This window comes from Phocoena phocoena, chromosome X (genome assembly GCF_963924675.1).
Source record: "Phocoena phocoena chromosome X, mPhoPho1.1, whole genome shotgun sequence".
NCBI classification, from domain to species: Eukaryota; Metazoa; Chordata; class Mammalia; order Artiodactyla; family Phocoenidae; genus Phocoena; species Phocoena phocoena.
In genome coordinates this window covers 130,183,571-130,207,731 of record NC_089240.1, presented here as the reverse complement: position 1 = coordinate 130,207,731, position 24,161 = coordinate 130,183,571, and the positions used below count along the sequence as shown (strand labels likewise).

The 24,161-nt window shown below is 39.2% G+C and overlaps 1 pseudogene; it reads right to left on the bottom strand.

Annotated features, from left to right (window-relative positions):
- Positions 1-7,009: 7,009 nt before the first annotated feature.
- Positions 7,010-8,776, bottom strand: LOC136142634 (NADH-ubiquinone oxidoreductase chain 1-like; annotated as a pseudogene).
- Positions 8,777-24,161: the final 15,385 nt, after the last annotated feature.

The window sequence follows — 24,161 nt, the reverse complement described above, 5'->3', positions numbered from 1 at the left end:
TCTTTTGATTTCCATTTGCATGGAATATCTTTTTCCATCCCTTCACTTTCAGTCTGTATGTGTCCCTAAGTCTGAAGTGGGTCTCTTGTAGACAGCATATATATGGGTCTTGTTTTTGTATCCATTCAGCAAGCCTGTGTCTTTTGGTTGGAGCATTTAATCCATTCACGTTTAAGGTAATTATTGATATGTATGTTCCTATGACCATTTTCTTAATTGTTTTGGGTTTGTTTCTGTAGGTCCTTTACTTTTCTTCTGTTTCCCACTTAGAGAAGTTCCTTTAGCATTTGTTGTGGAGCTGGTTTGGTGGTGCTGAATTCTCTTAGCTTTTGCTTGTCTGTAAAGCTTTTGATTTCTCCATCAAATCTGAATGACATCCTTGCGTGGTAGAGTAACCTTGGTTGTAGGTTCTTCCCTTTCATTGCTTTAAGTATATCATGCCACTCCCTTCTGGCTTGTATAGTTTCTGCTGAGAAAACAGCTGTTAACTTTATGGGAGTTCCCTTGTTTGTTATTTGTCATTTTTCCCTTGCGGCTTTCAATAATTTTTCTTGTCTTTAATTTTTGCCAATTTGATTACTATGTGTCTTGGCGTGTTTCTCCTTGGGTTTACCCTGTATGGGACTCTGCACTTCCTGGACTTGGGTGGCTATTTCCTTTCCCATGTTAGGGCAGTTTTCGACTATAATCTCTTCAAATATTTTCTCTGGTCCTTTCTCTGTCTCTTCTCCTTCTGGGACCCCTACAATGCAAATGTTGTTGCGTTTAATGTTGTCCCAGAGGTCTCTTAGGCTGTTTTCATTTCTTTTCATTCTTTTTTCTTTATTCTGTTCTGCAGCAGTGAATTCCACCATTCTGTCTTCCAGGTCACTTGTCTGTTCTTCTCCCTCAGTTATTCTGCTATTGATTCCTTCTAGTGTAGTTTTCATTTCAGTTATTGTATTGTTCATCTGTTTGTTTGTTCTTTAATTCTTCTAGGGTTTTCTTAAACATTTCTTGCATCTTCTTGATGTTTGCCTCCATTCTTTTTCCGAGGTCCTGGATCATCTTCACTATCATTATTCGGAATTCTTTTTCTGGAAGGTTGCCTATCTCCACTTCATTTAGTTTGGGGTTTAATCTTGTTCCTTCATCTTGTACATAGCCCTCTGTCTTTTCATCTTGTCTATCTTTCTGTGAATGTGGTTTTTGTTCCACAGGCTGCAAGACTGTAGGTCTTCTTGCTTCTGCTGTCTGCCCTCTGGTGGATGAGGCTATCTAACTATTTTATTTTTTAAATTTATTTATTTTATTCATTTATTTTTGGCTGCATTGGGTCTTCATTGCTGCACGCAGGCTTTCTCTAGTTGCAGCGAGTGGGGGTTACTCTTTGTTTTGGTGCACAGGCTTCTCATTGTGGTAGCTTCTCTTGTTGTGGAGCACTGGCTCTAGGTGCATGGGCTTCAGTAGTTGCAGCACGTGGGCTCAGTAGTTGTGGTGCACGGGCTGAGTTGCTCCACAACATGTGGGATCTTACCAGACCAGGCTCGAACCCGTGCCCCCTGCATTGGCAGGCAGATTCTTAATCACTGCACCACCAGGGAAGCCCTACACTGAGTATATTTAGACCTAACAGTATTCTGTCACTCTGACCACATTGATACTTGATGAAGTACTGTCTACACTGAGTACATTTAGACCTGAGCCTGTTCTGTCTATACTGGAACATTTAGACCAGAATATTTTCTGCCTATGCTGGGAAATTTAGACCTTACCGTCTTCTTTACACCAAGTATATTTAGACCTGACAGTGTTCTGCATGCACTAAGATGTGGAGACCTAGGTAGAGACCCAGCCTTGCCTCAGTCCTGGGAGCTTCAGGGTGGATGTGGAGACCTGGCCTGGCCTCAGCACTGGGAAGCTCTGTGCTTTCATCCAAATGTCAGTGCTCAGATGTCTGGGGTCTGGAGCTGATGTGGGCTTGTCTGGGTAAGAGCCTCTGCTCTGAGTGTGGTTACCTGGCCCTCCCAGGGGATGCACGCTGAGGGTCAGTGCTGTGGTAGAGGCCTCAGTTCTCATCCTTGTGAGGTTCACCTTCCCTAGGGCTCATGGATATTCCTCAGGTGTGCTACCTGGTAATTATTCCTATTCACCAGCATGCACAGGGCGAGTAGGGAGGCAGGTTTACCTGGTGAGTTGATTGCAGGGCATGTGGACCTGGGCTTAAGGCTGATGGGCAGCAGTTGAGGTTGCTTCTGCACTGTCCTTCTGGTCGACCATCCATCCCCACTCTCTGGGCCTGTCCTCCTTTTTCAGCCTTCCTGTCCCATGAGTTTTCTCATCACCTCAGTGAGAAAGGAAAGGGCTGAGCCTGCCAGAACCAAGGTGGTGTGTTCAACTTTAGCATGAAAGCATTAAAAACAATTAAAATAACATAGAACCAAAGTGGAAACAGGAGGGGACTGACTTCTCTGGGCCAAGTGTGGGGAGAGGAGATGGACCCTACACTTCTTTCTAGGGTCCCAGGAGGTCCAGGAACCTGCCTTGTTCACACATATGGCCCCACTTAGCACAGCCATGGTGTCCTGACCAAGGTAGATATGTGACCCCAGGTGTGGAGTCTGGGGAAGTGGGAGTCACTTGGTGAGTGTGACAGGTAACCCCAGGTTCAGGGTCTGGGAAGGTGAGGGTCACCCTGGAGAGTGCGGACGTGTGACCCGAGGTGAGCAGTTTGGGGAGGTGGGGATCACCCTGGTGAGTGTGGATGTGTGATCCCAGGTGTGGTGTCTGGGGAGGTGGGGTCACCCTGGACAGTGTGGACGTATGACCCCAGGTGGGCGGTTTGGGGAGGTGGGGATTACCCTGGTGAGTGTGGATGTGTGATCCCAGGTGCAGTGTCTGGGGAGGTGGGGTCACCCTGGAGAGTGTGGATGTGAGACCCCAGGTACAGAGTCTGGGGAGGTGGGGTCACTCTTGGAAGTATGGACAGGTGACCCCAGGTAGGGAGTGTGGGGATTGTGTGGGTCTCACGTCATCTGCATGGGTCAGGATCACGTGTACATCTGCTTTTTGGCTGTAGTGTGTCTTGTGCCCTCTGCGATTTCCAACATCTGAATTGAGGCTGTTGCCCTGATTAACCTGTGGTCCCTTTTCTTGTCTTAATCTTGTCACATTCATTTGAGGACAGGCAACTTTGAGCGAGTTGCTGTTCTGTGTTCTGCTGAGTGACAAATAACCCTTGGTGGTATCATATTAATATCATAGCATATTGTATATCTAATCTGAGGGGTGTCACGACTGTCTGAGTTCCCCTGAACAGAGCTTAGGTATCACAGACTAGCCCCCCTAAGAATGGTCCCTCACGTGCCATGGGAGGGTACCATTATGGCCCCCAAGGTGAGGGATGGTGCTTGGGCCTCACACATTTGTGATAAAGGAGAGTCTAACTGGAATCCCAATTAATAAGACATCATTTAAAATTTTTATTTTATTTTAAGTGAAATAAAACATACATTGCATACACTTTACAATCATCACCATTTTAAGTGCATGTTTCTGAGGCATCAGATATATTGACCTTCTCATGGAGTCATCACACCAACCCTAGAACTTTTCATCTTGTAAAAACAAAATTCCACAACCACGAAAGTCTCACTCCCATTCCCTCCCACTGTCCCAGCACTGCCGTCCACCTCAGTCCATGAGTTGTCAACTCCAGGGCCCCCATTTGAGTGGAATCCTGCAGTGTTTGCTGAGGGATCATTTTGGAAGAGCTGACTTTCAGTCTGAAGCTCTGCCTGTTTACATCTGAAGAATCTGCATTTAGGGAGAGGGTATATGAGGAAGGGGGTGTATGAAGGACAGGCTGTCTGGGGTGCAGATGAGCCAGGACCTGACCAGCTGCTTGTTGGGCCCTCTGGTCCAGTCTCTTGGGCTGTGCCTCATCTGTATCATCACTGTCCCCGCTGGCACCCCTGGGGTATTGTTGTCTAAGTGAGATTCCTCTGGTGACCCTGCTCTCCTCCCCTCTTCCTGTTAGTTGGGGAGGGGACTGCTTGCTGGGTGGTCTCTACTCCTGTGGCAGGAAGGACCCTGCAGGGTGGACCCATAGATTGCGAGGTGTGGTCCCAAGAGCATGGGGCCCATGTTGGACACAGCATCAGGGCTATGCAAGCACTCAGGTCACTTCATCACCAACACATAATGTTCCCAAGACTCCGCTCAAGAGGGCATGATGGGTGGTCTGGGACCCTGTTTCTGTCGTGGAGCTCAGAGCGCACGTCCCCCATGGGCTCCAAATTCACCCCTGCATCTCAGCCATCTCCTTCTGTCCTGTCTTTGAATGCAGGAAAACGACCTCTGCTGATCATTGTCCACAACATAACGCCAGGTCCTGTCAATATTAGGATTCTTTAATTTAAGTATTCTGGGATAGCAACTGTTTTTTAGGCCTAAGAAGGAACAGCTCATGAGTGTAAAACATTTTCAGATGAAATTAACATTTGATGATTATCTCTATGCTACTCCCTTATTGACTTCTTTTTTTTTTAATTCCATTGATTTCTTTTTATATATTTATTATTTATTTTATTTGTTTATTTTTGGGGCTGCGTTGGGTCTTAGTTGAGGCACATGGGATATTCATTGAGGCATGCGTGATGTTTCGTTGTAGCACGCAGGCTCTTCGTTGCATGGCGCAGGCTTTTCTCTAGTTGATGGGTGCGAGCTCAGTAGTTGTGGCACGCAGGCTTAGTTGCCCCACAGTATGTGGGATCTAGTTCCCTGACCAGGGATTGAACCTGTGTCCCCTGCACTGGAAGGCGGATTCTTTACCACTGGACCACCAGGGAAGTCCCTTGTTGGCTTCTATTAGTTATAATTCTCCTGGTTTTAGATCTGATGTGGGGATTATAGAGGAGTCAACATTTAAATCTTCATAATCTGTGTATTTGTAGCTTCAGCATCAATACTGACCCCTAGTTTTTATGGTTTGGGAAAAGTTATTGATTTCCTGTATCATGCAAAGGATTCACAATGATGATAGGGCAATTAAGATTACAATGATGGCTGGCAAATTGTTCAACTTCTCTTTACCTGTGCATCTGTTTTACGCATATGAGTCAGTTTAGTTGTCAATATTAGTGAAATAATATAGAGGACTAGAAAACTTATTTTAAAAATTATTATTAATGTGTGATTATGAAAATGTAAAAGTTCTTCCATAATAGATGATGCTGCATCTTGAGAGCCTAGATGAAGTGGATGTGCCTTAGTGATACACAGGATTTTTGCCTATGATTTAACTTTGACAAAGTTATGTAATTTTTTACTATTATCACATTTATTGAGAAAGAAATAATGATTATGGTGTTGGCTTGACAGCAGCTGAAAAGAATTCTATTCCTTCCTTATTTTAACTTTACATAGCAGTGTATGAACAGAGGTAAAATGACAGAGCTAGCATTAGACTGTAAATCTAAAGACAGAGATTGAGCCCTCTTTTTGCCAAACACTGTGGTGAATCAACAAATTGAATTGTAACTTCAAAGAAGCAGCTTCAGTTCTGCTGGTGCTTTTCCCACCTTTTTTTCCTTGATGGCAAAATTAGATTGAAGCCAGTTGACTAGAGTACATACCTATTAATGAAAATTTCCTGGGGTGGAAGAACATCAATCTAGTAAGGATTTAGCTTAATTAAAGTGTTTTCTTGGCACTCAACTGATGTAGGATAGAGTCTTGCAATCCTTATTTTCAGGAATTAAGTAAATAATACTTGCTTAGGGCTTATGAAAGCTCTTGGTCTAAACTAACCTAAATTCCTAGCCCAGCACTGATAGAAATCAGAGTTAAGGGTAGTAATCATGTGGCTATCATGATTAGTAATGATAGGAAGGTTATTTGTTTTGTATGTTCAAACTGTTGTTTTACTTTTGTGTTGTTTATTGAAGGGAATATAGTTAGTGATGTGGAGTATGTTAGCTGCAAGTAGAAATATATGCTGAGTACTACTATGATGGCTATTAGTGTTGGTAGAATGATGTTATCATTTTTGTTATCTCTTGGATAATTATTCATTTGGGTAAAAACCCTGATAGTGATGGGGATGTCCTAATGATACTATAATGGTGAGGAAAAGGATTGTGATGGGAGGTGTTTTATCTCATGTGTGTGATAATGATACTCTTGTACTACATGATCTGGGTATAAATAAGAAGAGAGTGTTGTTATGATATAAATTAGTATGTTTAGGATTGTTATAATTGGAATATACTTTATAATAGCTGTCATTCATCCTATATGGGCAATGGATGAGGAGGGTGTCATTTTTTCCAGGTGAGTATGGCTAAGTCTGCCTCAGCCTCCAGCTATGATTTATAATATCAGTATGATTAATAGTATATTTAGGTTGATGGATGGTGACATGTGGTATAAAACTGATAGGGGTGCAAGTTTGTCATGTTAATAGCATCAGGCCTGCTGTTCATGGGATGGCTTGTGTGACTTCAGACACTCAGAAGTGAAATGGGGAAAGTCCTACTTTTGTGACAAGGGCGATTGTCAAGATGGTGGATGCTGCTGGATTAAAGATTTTTGTTATTCATTGTGTTCTTTGACCAGAGTATATTAGATTAATGATAATAGCCATTATAAGTAGTATTGATGTGGTGGATTGTTTTAGAAAATATTTGTTGAATGTTTCTATAGCTCATGAGTTAAATTTTTTATTATAATGGGGATAATAGTAACCAGTGTGAGTTTGTTACTACTATTATGGTTCCTGAGATGATGGTCAGTAGAATGATAGTAAAAATAGGGTTTCTTAGTACAGGAAGGATATACAACAACATTTTGGGGGGTATGGGCCCAATAGCTTATTTAGCAGACCTTACTATTGCATGTGGTGTTATGTGGTAGCATGGAGAATGTAAAATTCTTAAGGGTAGTTTCAATTCCTATGATTATAGGAATAAGAGCGTTTAAACCTCTATTATTTACTCTATCATAGTGACTCTTTTCTCACACATATTACTTATGTTTGTGGTGTGATGCCTGATGTGATGACAGGTGATGAAACCTCTCATATATAATACATAGGGCTAATGTTAGTGGTAAAAAAATTTTATAAGAGATGTAAGTCAGAAAGAGAAAGACAAATACCGTATCATATCACTTATATGTGGAATCTAAATATGGTACAAATGAACCTATCTACAAAACAGAAACAGACTCACAGACATAGGCAATAGACTTGTGGTTGCCAAGGGGGAGCAGTATAGAGGAGGGAAGGACTGGGAGTTTGGGATCAGCAGATGTAAACTATTATATATAGAATGGATAAACAACAAGGTCGTACTGTATAGCAGAGGGAACTATATTCAATATCCTGTGATAAACCATAATGGAAAAGAATATAAAAAATATCTATATGTGTATAACTGAGTCACTTTGCTGTACAGCAGAGATTGGCACAGCATTGTGGATCAACAATATGTCAATATAAAATAAAATTTAAAAAATAAGAGATGTATAAGTTGATCCTATCAAAATTGTGCATACGATGCTCGAATTCATAGAAAGGAGACTCTTAGGAGTGTTTTAATGATGACATTAGCTGTATATAATTCTGGAAGGAAATGCGAAATTCTCCTAAAAATAAGATTGTTATGAAAATGTTTCTTATGATGATATTGACATATTCTTCTAGGAAGAACAGGGCAAATTGTCCGGCTATGTTTTCTACATTGAAGGCAAACACAGGTTTCTCCTTCTGTTAAATCAAATGGGGCTCCATTGGATTCCTGCTAGAATAAACGATTTATGGATGGGGTCAGGAGGAAAATTAGTTACAGGTGTTCTTGTGTGCCAAATAAAGGTTGGCACTTGCCGCCTATCTCTACAAGGATTAACTCACAAGCTGCTGAGACCACTGACTTTCAACAACCCCGGAAAGGAGTTCAGGGCAGAGATCAGGAATGAGGCCCTCTGTGCTCTGGGGAAAACTGGCAGAACAGGCCTTCAGATAGTTAGATATTTTCAGGAGAAAATTTTATGAGCCCAATTCTTGCATCTCCTCATATCGAGAAAAGCACCAAAATCTGTCATGGTGACATCTGTTTCATGAGACTAGCAGCAGCCTTCTGAAAAATCACATATGTACTGACCTTCCTCCCTACCTCTTTGGAGCAGTTTTTCAGAGTTGTTTGCAATGCTGTCTCCTGGGCTATAGTCCTCATTTTGCTCCAAATAAAACTTAACTCACAACTCTCACGTTGTGCATTTTTTTCAGTCCACATGTGTAATAATTGCTGTTGAAAGTGTAAATGATCCATTTATCAGTAGGACTGATAAGAGAATAACTGCTACTGTTACTTCATATGAAGTTTCCTGTGCTACTGCCCATAGAGCTCCAATTACTGCATATTTTGAATCTGAAGTTCATCCAGGTCAGAGGATGGAATAAATGGCTAGGCTTGATATGGCTAATATAAATAGTATGCCTAGTTTATATTAATTAGTGGATAAGGTATAGGAAGAGGAATTCATATTGTGAGAGCCAGGGTTAAGGCTAGCATTGGCACAATAATAAACATATAAAGTGATGATGTTGATGGTCATAGTGCTCCCTTAATAAATAATTTGACTGCATCAGCAGTAGGCTGTAATAATCCATAGGGGCTGGTGATGTTTGGCCCTTTCTGGATTTCAATATAGCCTAGGATTTTCCATTCAGTTAATGTAAGGAATGCTATGGTGAGTAAAACTGGGTAATTAGTGAAAGAATGTTAATTATAAACATATTCTTAGGAAGAGGACATGAACCTCTGGGAATAGAGGTTTAAGTTTTATGCAATTGCTGGGCTCTGCAAACCCTAACAAACCCTGTCTACAATAGGATATGTATAAATTAATTGCATGTAGATTTTATCATCATTTAGTTTGAAGGTGCTTTTGTAAAGTGGGCCTTATTTCTCTCATCCTTTCATACTGAGACAAATGTATAATAGATAGAAACCGACTGGGATTACTCCAGTCTGAACTCAGATCACATAGGACTTTAATCATTGTACAAACAGACCATTAATAGCAGTCACACCATTGGGATGTCCTGATCCAACATTGAGGTCATAAACCCTATTGTTGATATGAACTTTAGAAGAGGACTGAGCTGTTATCCCTAGGGTAACTCGTTCCATTGATCGATATTTTGAATCAATAAGTGGTAAAGCATTTTGACTAGTTGGTCTAAATTTTAATCACTCGGAGGTCGTTTTATTCTTTGAGGTCACCCACCCAAAATTGTTAATCCTTTAAAAGTGATGCTAGCAAAAAAAAAAAAGTGATGTTAGCCCTTAAAGTTTATTGTTTATTTTTTGGATCAATTAATTAAAGCTTCATAGGGTCTCCTCATCTTATTTCCACCTCTTCACAGGAAGGTCCATTACACTGATTAAAAGAGACAGTAAATCCCTTGTGTGACCAGTCATACAAGTCCTTCTTTAGAGAACAAATGATTAGGCTGTGTTTCCACAGCTGGGATACCACAGCCATTAAAGAGATGTCACTGGGCAGGCAGTGCCTCTAATACCAGAAGTGCTAGAGGTAATGTTTTTGGTAAACAGGCAGGGTTTGTGATTGCCAAGTTCCTTTTACTTTCTAAAATCTTTCCTTAAATGCATACTTGTGTTGGGTTAACAGTGTTTGAATAGATTAAGTATTAGTTTAGGTTTATTGTTAACTATCAGTGGGCTATCTGTTCTGATATAAGCTTATGCATGGAGAAATATTTCTTGTTACTCATATTAACAGTATTGATTCTATTAATTAATAGATTAGTCCAGTATTAAATTAGAAGTTGGTTTATTTACTATTGGTATTAAGATGAATGTGTTGTTGACCTTGAATGCTTTCTTAACTGGTGGCTGCTTTTAAGTCAGCTATGGTGGCATTTATGCATACTCTCTAAGGAAGGTTGTATCTTATATCTAAGAAGCTCTACCTTTTTATAATAACATTTAAAATTATGTCAAAAGTTATGTTTTTAAAGTAATATTTAAAGTTAAACTAAAATTCTTTTCTGGACCACCAGCTGTCACCAGGCTTGTTAGGCTTGTCACCTCTACTCATAAATCGTTTCCACTATTTTGCCATAAAGATGAGTTTGTTCTCGTAAACTGTTCATAAGTAGCTTGTCTGGTTTCAGGGTATTTAACTTAAGTTCTCTTTGTTAAAGTTTTCTAGTTAAATCATTATGCAAAAGGTAAAAGGGGTAAGTTTTTGCTACTTTTAATACTTCTTCCATCATTCCGTTATGGTACTTTATCTAAAGCACCAGACAAATTTCTATATCCTATACTTAAGATGTTGAATGAATGTTTTATTTAATTTACTTAATGATAGTTGAATTTGGTGGGAAGTTTGGGCTACTTGTAGTACAAAATGTTCATGCAGTATGAATTCTCTTGGGTGTGAACTAGGTGTTTTTCTTTTCTTATTTATTTTTTTAATTTTGGCTGTGTTGGGTCTTCGTTGCTGTGCACGGACTTCAGTAGTTGTGGTGTGCGGGCTCCAGTAGTTGTGGCACTCAGGCTCAGTACTTGTGGCTTGCAGGCTCTAGAGCGCTGGCTCAGTAATTGTGGCGCATGGGCTTAGTTGCTCTGAGGCATGTGAGGTCTTCCCAGGCCAGGGATCGAACCCATGTCCCCTGCATTGGCAGGCGGATTCTTAACCACTGTGCCACGAGGGAAGTCCCTAGGTGCTTTTCTTTAAGCTACACCTTGGTTCATCCAAGCACACTTTCCAGTATGCTCATCTCCTTACAACTTATCTCCTCTTATATGTCTGGAACTTATTACTGGCATATGAAATTATCAGTATTGGAGGGGGAGTGACAGTCAGTGTGTGTGTGTGCTTCATGGCCTGATTCATTTAAGCACTCTATTCTTAATTTACTACTAAACCCTCCTTTGGTTTTATTTCATAAAATTTTTCATATAAATTATTTATATTCTTGAGGTAGAAATTGTAGCCCATTTCTTCCCATTCCATAAGTTACAACTTGACCTAAATTTTTTTTTTTTTTTTGGTACACGGGCCTCTCACTGTTGTGGCCTCTCCCATTGTGGAGCACAGGCTCTGGACGCGCAGGCTCAGCGGCCATGGCTCACGGGCCCAGCTGCTCTGCGGCAGGTGGGATCTTCCTGGACCGGGGCTCGAACCCATCTCCCCTGCATTGGCAGGCGGACTCTCAACCACTGTGCCACCAGGGAAGCCCTGACCTAACATTTTTATGTCTTATAATTATGCTTACTACTGTTCCTTTCTAGGGTTTCCTGAGGATGGTGGTGTATATGTTTGGTGAGGTTTATTGGGGTTTATCGATTATAGAACAGGCTCCTCTAGCAGGGTATGAAGCACCACCAGGTCCATTAAGGTTTAGGTTGATGCTAGTAAGTACTCTAGTGAATAATTTTGTTGTTATAATTATTTGAATTTAGGGCTAAGCATAGTGGGATAGCTAATCCCAGTTTAGATCTTAGCTGTCATATAATCAGAAATGTTAAGTCACTTTTGTAGCTTATTTTTATTTTAGCTAGGGCTTTTTAGCTTAGCTAGGATTTTATTTTGGGGTAATCTTTAACATGCTTTACTCTGTAGTTCTATTAATATGGGTTAATCTTATGACCAAGGTGGCTGATATGAAATTTGCCAGCCCTAATTAGTTAATATAACTTACTCAAACTTTCTTTTATGGCTTAATTTTTATCACTGCTATTTTCCATGGGGGCAAAATTAAGCAAGGCATTGTGAGCTACTTTTTAGTGTGCTTGATGCCTGCTCCTTTTAATCTTTTATCATTTAGACGGCATTCTCAATGGGACGCAGATACTTGCATGTGGAATTTTATAAGAAATTAATAGGCTGGGATCACACCTATGTGTTTATGGAGTTAATAAGTTCATCTAGGCATTTACAGTGCTTCACTTTAATTATTAAGCTACATTACAGGTTAAGCAGGACTTTGTACATATAAGATTTCTGTATTTAAGTGATATATTGGTATTTGGTTTAGTAGTTTGGGTTGTGTTAAAATTAGTATTGAAATATTTAATATTTTTTCTTATGCAGAGTATTAAAATGTACTTTATTATTTATTTTGTTTGAAGTAAATGGCAGATCTAGGGGGGTGTCTTTCTATATAAGACTTCTATAGGTAATTGGTATTATGAGGAGGCTAGTTTGTAGTTATACTAACTTTGGGTTGGTGAGGTAAGGGCAATATGTTTGTTAGATGAGTTAGTTGACTCCTGTGTAGTTATATGCTTTGCCTTGTTTGGGGGGTTTGGCAGGGCAATAATGGCATACAAAGTATGAGATTTAGTGGGAAGTAGAAGGGTTTGATTAAGGAAGCTATTTACTTGAAACGCAGGTGCATATGCACATATATGTGTAATTGCTCTATGTACTGTGACCATTGACTCAATAACACATTATAGTTGCTTATGTTGGTAACTAATATTCAATTTAAGCTCAGTTACAAGTTGCTTGACTGTGTTAAAGCCTCTGATGGCCATAGCTGAGTCACAGCAACCCCCAAAATTTAAAAATACCAAATGCATGAAACCTGTTATGTGTTAACATGGGGTGGTTAGTCATTAGTCCATCAAGATGTCTTATTGAAGTAGAATGAGTAGGCAATTTTAGGTGAGATGGCCCTTAAGTAAGATGCAGATGCCAGATATAGTTCATTTACAAAAATCCCCATGGTTCATGGGCCCAGAACAAAGAGAGAGGCATGTTTGTGGGCGGGTTGATAATTTATTGTGGCTTACTGGTTAAGCTCTCATTATCAGTTGTGATAAACATGTTGACTGGAAATGATTTGACTTTATGTGGTATATATGATTAATAAATGTATGTCCTATGTAATATTAATCACTTCAATTATCCCTATGAATATCCTTAGGGGCTGGAATCTAATATGCATTGAACTGTTTTAATGTGTTATGTAATATTAATAGACTGATGTACATGCTTATATGCATGGGGTAGATAATTAATTCACAATTATACATATATGTACCATGTATGATAAAGCATATTATGTGTTTATATATGTGGGAGGGCACAATGCACAAATACATAGTAATGTTAGCTTTTATGATGTCATTTTTAAATACTTATATATTACTTAAAGATAGTGTTTATGTCCCATAGAAAATTGTTCAGGGCATAGTTTAAGTAAAATTTCATCTTTGGGTCCTGACGGTGGAGCTGGAGCTTCTTCCTTGAGTCTTAGTGAAATATGTTCTCCTGAGCTTCCCTGGTGGCGCAGTGGTTGAGAGTCTGCCTGCCGATGCAGGGGACATGGGTTCGTGCCCTGGTCCGGGAAGATCCCACATGCTGCAGGGCGGCTGGGCCCATGAGCCATGGCCGCTGAGCCTGCGCATCCAGAGCCTGTGCTCCACAACGGGAGAGACCACAACAGTGAGAGGCCCGCGTACTGCAAAAAAAAAAAAAAAAAAAAAGAAAAGAAATATGTTCTCCTTTTCTGGTTTACAAAACCAGAGTAATAAATATACTACAAAGACTCTTCATTTTAGGGGGTTGTTTTCAATAATGCTTGTTAGTGGTATTAGAAGAAAGTATAGAATAGATGCTGGTTGTCCAATGATAATAAATGAATCATTAATGGGTTGTCCTCCAATTTATGTTAGTGTTAATAAGCCTGCTACTAGTACTCAGAATAAGTATTGGCTAAGAGGTCAGAATGTTATACTCTGTTGTTTTGATGTATGAAATATTTGGACAATTGCTAAAATTAGGATTGAGAAGATTAAGGCTAGTACACCTATTTTTTGTGAATGGATCATAGAATTGTGTATGCAAATAAGAAATATTACTCTGCTTTGATGTGTGGGGAGTGTTGGAGGGGTTAGCTGGAGTGTAATTGTCTGGGTCCGCTAGAAGTTCAGGTGAAAATACTACTAGTATTAGTAAGATTAGAAATAGGAACAAGGCACCCAAGATATCTTTAACTTTGCAGTATGGATGAAATGTGATTTTGCCCATATTGGATGAGATTCCTGTTGGATTATTAGAGCCTGTTTCATGAAGGACTAATAGGTGAACAGCTGTTAAAGCTGCAATAAAAAATGGGAGGATAAAGTGGAAAGTGAAGAATCAGATAAGGGTGGATTTATCAACTGAGAATCCTTTCAGATTCATTTGACTAGGCTGGGGCCAATGTAAGGAATTGCTGAAATGACTGTTGGTCCTCAAAAGGTATTTAGCCTCGTGGTAAGATGTAATAACCTATGCTGTGGCTATTACTGTAAATAGTAGAATGATTCCAATGTCTCATGTTTCTAAGAAGGCTGCAAAATCCATAATACAGGCCTTCACCCTACATGAACAAATAAGCAAATAAAGAATATGGAAGCTCCACTTGCATGTTAAGTATCGGATAATTCATCTGTAGTTTACATCTTGGTAGATATGCATTACAGATGAGAAAATGGTTATTGTATCTGATGTATAATATATTGCTAGGAATAAATCTGTTAATATTTGTAAAATTAAACAAATACCAAGCAGGGAATAGAAACTTCACTATGATGAGATATTTCATAGGACTGGTAGATCAATAAACTTGTCATTAGCAATTTTGATTAATGCGAGGGATTTTTGAATGTTGATCATTAGTGTTCTTATAGTTGAAATACAGTGAGGATTTTTCGTGTCATTGGCCATGGTTACATTCCATGTAAGAATAATGATGACATACACTGTATTTAAGTACTATTTTTCTAGTTACTTGTATAGGCTTTTCTTTAAAACCTTCACAAATTTATTGTGAGCTTGTGTTAATTGTGAGTGTTAGAACTGGTTGTGGTATTGTAATGAATTTTGGTGGCTCATTTTTGGGCCTAATGGTTTTAAACATGTATTTAGGGTAAATGTTAATAGTTTGGTGTTATACAACAGCTATGGCTACTGAGCAGTATCCTGAGATTTGAGTTTCTAATAAAACCGTCTTAGGTATATTTTTCATGTTATGATGGAAACGCAAATTAGAACACAATGCAATATATATTCATATACACTAAATGGTTATAATCAAGAACAAACAAATAAACGTGTTGGCAACAATGTAGCAAAACTGGAACCCTTACACATTGCTTATGGAAATGTAAAAGTTCAGACCATATGTTTGGCATTTCCTCAAAGAGATAAAAATTAAATTACCATTTGGTTCAACAACTCCACTCCTAGATACAGGCCTCCAAAGAATTGAAAACACGTGTTCAAACAAAAAGTGGTACACGAATATTCATAGCAACTGTGTTCACAATAGCCCAAAGGTAAAAACAATTCAAATGCCCATCAGTGGATGAATGGATAAGCAAAACAGGGTAGATCCATAAACTTCCATATTATTCTGCCATATAAGAAATAAAGTAAAATGGTGCAGCCACTGTGGAAGACATTATGGCAGTTTCTCAAAATCTTAAACATAGAATTAACATATGATCTGTCAATTCCACTTCAGAGTATACACCAAAAATGTTTGAAAGCAGAATCTGAAACAGATATTTATACACCCATATTCATAGCAACACTATTCACAATGGCCAAAAGGTGGAAGTAACCCAAATGTCCAAAGATGAATGAATCCATAAAAAGAATGTGGTATATACACAAAGGAATATTATTCGGCCTTATAAATGAAAAAATTTCTGACACATGCTACAACGTGGATGAGCCTTGAAGTCATTATGCCAAGTGAAATAACCTTGTCACAAAAGGTAAACGTCATACGATTCCACTTATAAGACGTATTCAGAGAAATGAAATTCAGAGACAGAAAGTAGAATGTGGTTGCCAGAGGTTGAGAAGCGTTTGTGTTTAATGGATGCAATTGCACTTCGTAAAAATGAAAAAGTACTGGAGATGGATGCTGAGGATATTTATAAACTCCTGACTCTTTCTCTTCCCTGGAACACTCTTTCAGTTTCACCTGAATTGCAATTCTTTACTTTTTTAAAAAATATTTATTTATTTATTTGGCTGCGCTGGGTCTTAGTTGGTGGCATGTGGGATCTTCATTGCTGAGTGCGGGACCTTCATTGAGACATGCAGGATCTTTAGTGGCGGCATGCATGCGGGATCTAGTTCTCTGGCCAGGGATCAACCCCGGGCCCCCTGCATTGGAAGCATGGAATCTTAACCACTGGACCACCAGGGAAATCCCTGAATTGCAATTCTTAAGACCTCGAATAAACTCTTCTTATTTGCAGCCTTCTGCATTGTTTTTTGGTCCACACTTCATATAGGCTTCTGGCCCTGAATTCCCTATCTCACAGGATAAGGGTGTCTCTTTACCACCCTTATGGGAGTGCACCTTTCATAAGGGAGATGTATTTCCTGCTTTCAGGGAGATAGAGAGGAAGATCAGCCATTTCTTAAATAACTTTAATTCAAAATAATCACTATGCCATTGTGGCATATTTTGGAGTGGGCCAAGCTAAGCTTCAACAGTACACATAGGTTGGATATATTTTCCTGCATTGTCATTGGGGCACATTTAGCTCCCACATGTACATTTTTAATACCATTCTCTAATAAAATGAACCAGGGCTCTTTGAAGAAATGGCTGATGCTAGGACTGAGACAGTAAATATATAAGCCAGGATAATCTTGAAAGTAAGGAAGTTCCAAAAAAAAAAAACCCCACAAGATGGAATTATGTCAAAGGAAAACAGGAGCCAATGGAAAGACTTCTCAATAGTCAAATCAAGAATGAACTGGGGTGTATGTATCTTTTCAAATTAGTGTTTTTTTGGGTTTTTATTTTATATTGGAGTATAGCCAATTAACAATGTTGTGATAGTTTCAGGTGCACTGCAAAGTGACTCAGCCATACGTATACATGTATCCATTCTCCCCCAAACTCCCCTCCCAACCAGGCTGCCACATAACATTGAGCAAAGGTCCTGAGCTACACAGTAGGTCCTTGTTGGTTATCCATTTTAAATATGGCAGTGTGTACATGTTGATCCCAAACTGCCTAACTATCCTTTCCCCCCAGTAACCATAAGTTCGTTCTCTAAGTCTGTAAGTCTGTTTTGTAAATAAGTTCATTTGTATCATTTTATTAGATTCTGAATATAAGTGATATCATATGATATTTGTCTTTCTCTGACTTACTTCACTTAGTATGGTAATCTTTAAGTCCATTCATATTGCTGCAAATGACATTATTTCATTCTTTTTTATGGTTGAGTAGTATTACATTGTATATATATATATGTATATATATGTGTATATATATATATACCACATCTTCTTTATCCATTCATCTGCTGATGGACACTTAGATTGTTTCTATGTCTTGGCTATTGTAAATAGTAGTGTTATGAAGACTGGGGTGCATGCATCTTTTCGAATTAGACTTTTCATCTTTTCCAGCTATATGCCCAGGAATGGGATTGCTGGATCATACAGTAGTTCTATTTTTAGTTTTTTAAGGAACCTCCATGCTGTTCTCCATAGTGGCTTTACAAATTTACATACCCACCAACAGTGTAGGAGGGTTCTCCTTTCTCCACACCCTCTCCAGCATTTATTTTTGTAGACTTTTTGATGAAGCCCATTCTGACTGGTGTGAGGTAATATCTCATTGTGGTTTTGACTTGAATTTCTCTAATAATTAGTGATGGTGAGCATCTTTTCATGTGCTTATTGCCCATCTGTATGTCTTCTTTGGTGAAATGTCTATTTAAGTCTTCTGCCCATTTTTTGATTGGGTTGTTTTTTGATATTGATCTGTATGAGCTGTTTGTATATTTTGGAAATTAAGCCCTTGTTGGTCGAATTGTTTGCAAATATTTTCTCCCATTCCACAGATTGTCTTTTTGTTTTGTTTATGGTTTCCTTTGCTGTACAAAACTTATAAGTTTGATTAGGTCCCATTTGTTTATTTTTGCTTTTATTTCTTTTGCCTTGGGAGACTGAACTAAGAAAACATTGCTACAATTTATGTCAGAGAATGTTTTTCCTATGTTCTCTTCTAGGAGTTTTATGGTGTCATGTCTCATATTTAAGTCTTTAAGCCACTTTGAGTTTATTTTTGTGTGTGGTGTGAGGGAGTGTTCTAACTTCATTGATTTACATGGAGCTGTCCAGCTTTCCCAGCACCACTTGCTGAAGAGACTGTCTTTTCTCCATTGTATATTCTTGCCTCCTCTGTCAAAGATTAATTGACCACAGGTGTGTGGGTTTATTTATGGGCTCTCTATTCTGTTCCATTGATCCATATATCTGTTTTTGTGCCAATACCACACTCTTTTGATTACTGTAGCATTGTAGTACTGTCTGAAGTCTGCGAGAGTTATGCCCCTTGCTTTGTTCTTTTTCCTCAGGATTGCTCTGGCAATTCTAGGCCTTTTGTGGTTCCATATAAATTTTAGGATTATTTGTTCTAGTTCTGTGAAAAATGTCAGGGGTAATTTGACAGGGATCACATTAAAACTGTAGATTGCTTTGGGTAGTATGGCCATTTTAACAGTATTAACCCTTCCAATCCAAGAGCATGGGATATGTTTCCATTTCTTTGAATCACCTTCAATTTCCTTTATCAATGTTTTATAGCTCTCAGTGTATAAGTCTTTCACCTCCTTGGTCAGGTTTATTCCTATGTATTTTTTTAATGCGATTTTTAAAAGAGATTGTAGTTTTTACTTTCTCTTTCTGATATTTCACTGTTAGTGTAGAGAAATGGAACCGATTTCTGTATGTTTATCTTGTATCCTGCTACCTTGTTGAATTCGTTTATCAGTAGTAATAGTTTTTGTGTGGTATCTTTAGTGTTTTCTACATAAAGTATCATGTCATCTGCATATAATGATAATTTTACCTCTTCCCTTCCAATTTTGATATCTTTTACTTCTTTTTCTTGTCTGATTGCTGTGGCTACGATTTCCAATACTATGTTGAACAGAATTGGTGAGAGTGGGCTTCCTTGTCTTGTTCCAGATTTTAGCAGGAAGGCTTTCAGCTTTTCATTGTTGAGTATTATGTTGGCTATGGGTTTGTCATAAATAGCTTTTATTATGCTGAGATATGTTCCCTCTATACCCACTTTGGTGAGAGGTTTTTTTTTTTTATCATGAATGGATGTTGAATTTTATCAAATGCTTTTTCTGCATCTATTGAGATGATGATGTGTCTTTGATGATCATCTTTTTTGTCTTTCCTTTTGTTGATGTTGTGTATCACATTAATTGATTTGCATATGTTGAACCATCCTTGTGACCCTGGGATGAATCCAACTTGATCATGGTGTATGATCCTTTTTATGTGTTGCTGGATTCAGTTTGCTATTTTGTTGAGGATTTTTGCATCTATATTCACCAAGGATGTTTGCCTGTAATTTTATTTCTTGGTAGTGTCTTTGTCTAGTTTTGCTATCAGGGTGATGGTGGCTTCATAGAATAACTTTGGAAATGTTCCCTCCTCTTCAATCTTTTGGAAGAGTTTGAGAAGGATGGGCATAAGTTCTTCTTTGTATGCTTGATAGAATTCCCCAGTGAAGCTATCCAGTCCTGGACTTTTGTTTGCAGGGAGCTTTAAAATTACAGATTCTCTTTTACTTCTAGTGATCAGTCTGTTCAAATCATCTATTTCTTCTTGATTCAGTTTTGGTGGGCTGTATGTTTCTAGAAGCTTGTCCATTTCTCCTAGGTTGTTCAATTTGTTGGCATATAATTGTTCATAGTATTGTTATAATTTTTTGTATTTCTGCAGTATTGGCTGTTATTTCTCCTCTTTCATTTCTTATTTTGTTTATTTGGGTCCTCTCTCTTTTCTTCTTGGTGAGCCTGTCTAGAGGTTTGTTGATTTTTTTATCCTTCCAAAATACGAAATCTTGGTTTTATTGATTTTTTTCTATTTTTTATTTCTATTTATTTCCTCTCTGATCTTTATTATTTCCTTCCTCTGATGGAAGGAAATAATAGTTTTGTTTGTTCTTCTTTTTCTAATTCTTTTTGGTGGTAGGTTAAGTTGTTTATTTGATATATTTCTTGTTTTTCTTGAGGAAGGCCTGTATTGCTATGAACTTCCATCTTAGGATTGCTTTTCCTGCATCCCATAGATTTTTGTATGGCCGTGTTTTCATTGTGATTTGTCTCCGTATTTTAAAATTTCTGCCTTGATTCCATCATTGACCCACTGGTTTTTTAGTAGCATGTTATTTAGCCTCCATGTAATCTTTTTTTTTTTCCTCATTTTTTTTTGTGGTTGATTTCCAGCTTCATGCTGTTTTGGTCAGAAAGGATGCTTGAAATCATTTCTACCCTCTTATATTTGTTGAGGCTTGTTTTGTGTCCTCGTATGTGGTCTATCCTAAAGAATGTTCCATGTGTGCTTTTTTTAAAAACATCTTTATTGGAGTATAATTGCTTTACAATGGTGTGTTAGTTTCTGCTTTATAACAAAGTGAATCAGTTACACATATACATATGTTCCCATATCTCTTCCCTCTTGCGTCCCATGTGTGCTTTTAAAGAATGTGTATTCTGGTTTTTTGGACGTAATGCCCTGAAGATATAAATTAAGTCTAACTGTTCTATTTTGTCATTAGGATCTCTGTTGCCTTATTGATTTTCTGTCTGGAAGATCTGTCCATTGATCTCAGTGGGGTGTTAAAGTCTCCTACTATTATTGTATTCCCATCAGTTTCCCCCTTTATGTCTGTTGATATTTGTTTTATGTATTTAGGTGCTCCTATATTGGGTGCATATATGTTAATGAGTGTAATATCCTGTTTTGTATTGATTCTTTTATAATTATGTAGTGTCCTTCTTTATCTTCCTTTACGTCCTTTGTTTTAAAGTCTATTTGTCTGATATGAGTGTTGCTACCCCTGCTTTCTTGTCATTTCCATTTGCATGAAATATCCTTTTCCATCCCCTCACTTTCAATCTATATGTATCCTTCACTCTAAAATGGGCCTCTTGTAGGCAGCATATTGTAGGTTCTTGTTTTATTATCCAGTCTACCACTGTCTTTTGATCAGAGCACTTAGTCCATTGACATTTAAGGTAATTATTGATAGATATGTATTTACTGCCATTTTAAACTTTGTTTCCTGTTGATTTCATACTTCTTTGCTCCTTTCTTTTTATTTTTGTTTTTCCTTTTGTGGTTTGATTAGTTTACTTTTGTATTACGCTTGAGTTCCCTTCTTTTTGTTTTTTGTGAATCTATTGTATGTTTTTGATTTGTGGTTACCCTGGTTTTCAAGTATGTTAGCCCATTACTATATCTACTTACTTGAGACTGGTAGTCATATAAGCTCAAACACATTATTAAAAAAAATCTACATTTTCTCACTCCCCTCCCCCACACTTTATCATTTTGATGTCCTATTTTACATCTTCATGTTTATCCTTTTGCTATTCATTGTAGTTAAAACTGCTTTCACAAATTTTTTTTTTAAATCTATACACCTGCTTATATAAGTGATCTATAATCCTCTTATACATTTGCTTTTCCTACTGTGATTTTCCCTTTCTTACAGATTCTTGCTTCATTTCTATTTAGAGATGAAAATAAATATTTCAATATTTCTTTTTTTTTTTTTTTGCAGTACACGGGCCTCTCACCACTGTGGCCCCTCCTGCCGCGGAGCACAGGCTCCGGACACGCAGGCCCAGCGGCCATGGCCCACGGGCCCAGCCGCTCCACGGCATGTGGGATCCCCCTGGACTGGGGCACGAACCCACGCCCCCCGCATCGGCAGGCGGACTCCCAACCACTGTGCCACCAGGGAAGCCCTTAATATTTCTTTTAGGATAGGTTTAGTATTGCTATATTCTTTTAGTTTTTGCTTGTCTGAGAAATTCTTTCTTTTCTATTCTAAATGATAATCTTGGTGGGTAAAGTATCCTAGCTTGCAGGTTTTTCCCCTTCAGGACTTTGGATTCATCTTGCCACTCCCTTCTGCAAAGTCTCTGTAGAGAAACCAGGTGATAGCTTTATGAGGGTTCCCTTGTAACTAACACTTTGTTTTTCTCTTGCTACCTTTAGAATCCTGATATGCCTTGGTTTAGGTCTGTTTGGGTTCATCTTGTTTGGGACCCTCTGTGTTTCCTGTACCTGGATATGTTTCTTTCTTTAGGTTTGGGAAGTTTTCAGCTATAGTTTATTCAAGCACATTTTTGATCCCCTTTTCTCTTTCTTCTCCCTTGGGGATCCCTATTGGCATGCTTTATATTATCCCATAAGTCTCATATGTTGCTTTTATTTTTTTTCATTTGTCTTTCTGTCTGCTGTTCTGATCAGATGATTTCCATTATTCTATCTTTCAGATCACTTATTTGTTCTTCTGTATTATTTACCTTGCTATTTATTGCCTTTAGCTCAGTTTTCATCTTGGCAATTGAGTTGTCTAGTTTTGATTGACTTCTCTTTAAAGTTTTTAGTTCCTTGTTACAGTGATCTGCATTTCTATTGATAGCCTATCTTAATTCCTTCAGCATTTTTATTACCTACTTATTGAACAAAGGGTCTGGTAGACTGAAGGTCTGTTTCATTGTTTGTTCTTTCAGGGGATTTCTCTTGTTCTTTTAATTGGGAGTGATTCCTCTGCTTCTTCATTTTACTTATATTTCTCTGACGCTATGAATTTAGGAGAAACAGTTATCTACTGTTGTCTTGAAGGCCTGTTTTTATGTGGGGTCATCCCTGTGTAGCCTGCACAAGTCTAATATTTTTGGTGCAAGGGCTGTTTTTGGTATGGATGCCTGCCATATCTTTCCTCAGGATGTGTTGGTCATTATCCCCTTGATAGGGGGCATGATAAGTGCTGTGGTGACCAGAGTCTGCACTGGATGTTAGACAGGGCCTCCTCTTTGCTCCATGGTTGTCACAGCCCTTTTGGGGACAGGGTCTGCTCTCCAGTTTTTGGAGTACAAGTCCCCAGATCCAGTTTTAAGCTGAGGTGTGAGGTAGGTGGAATTGGAGTGCTCCTGCTGGGAAAGGAGTCACTGTGTGTTCCTCTCCAAGAGCTGTCCTCCAAGACTTGTACTCTGTGATGTTGCCTGTCACCCATTGTGTGTGCTCACAAAGTACACTGTTGTTGGCACTACACTTGGGTCCACCTCTGCTGTGGAAGCACTTGGAAATCAGCTCAGATTTCAGCCCCACCTCTGTGTGTGTGCACCCATAAAGCCTGCTGCTGCTGGTGCTGGACCCACCTCAGCTACGGGAGCACCAGTAATCACCTTGGATGTCCCCCAGGTGCTGCACTCACAAAACTGCCAGAATGAATCTGCCAAAGTTGCGCACCCACTGGGAGTCAGCTCAGAGTTCAGCCCTCTTGCCCCCCAGAGCTTGCGTGCTCCCAGAACTCATAGCAGTGGAGCTAGGCCCATTGTGAGCAAGCTAAGAATGAGGCTGCTATGGCGGGGCCACACCCCTCCCTTCAGGCAGGCATTGATAATGGGGCTCTTATTGTGGACCTGCACTCCATCCTGCTCACACCACCAGTTGTGGCTCAGACCACACTCCAGGTCCTTTGGGCTGTCTCCACAGAGCCAAACTGAGTCCTGTCCCTGGGTCTGTCCACTGAAGCCTGGATTTCAGCACCCAGCCGATGCATACACTGGCAGGTACACGTGTCAGGCTGGGGTGTTCAGTGAGGTGGCCAGGTGGCCTTCTGTGCAGGTCTCTCTTTGTCCTGCCTGCTGCAAGCAGGCTGCTGCACTCTCCTCTAAGCCTCTGAAGCTCTCTATCTGTCCAGCTAATCTCCCAGCCAGTGAAGGGGGTTCCCAGGATGAGGGCACCTTTCCCCTTTCAGAGTTCCCTCCCTGGGGCATAGGTTCTGTCCTGATTCCTTTTTTTTTTTTTTTTTTTTTCCCTTTCGTCCTATCCAGTTATGTGGTGATCCTGCAGCTCTGGCTGTATGATATCATCTGCCAGTGTTCAGCAGGTATTCTGTGAGAATTATTCCACATGTAACTATTTTTTATACATTTGTGGGAGGAGGTGACCTCCATGTCCTTCTATTCCATCTTGATCTCCTGTCTGCTCTCAACTGCTTTGCTCCATTATCTACATCGTAGGCTTCGTCCCACACACTCTGTTCTATATATAGCCTGTCCCTTTAGGGATAGCTT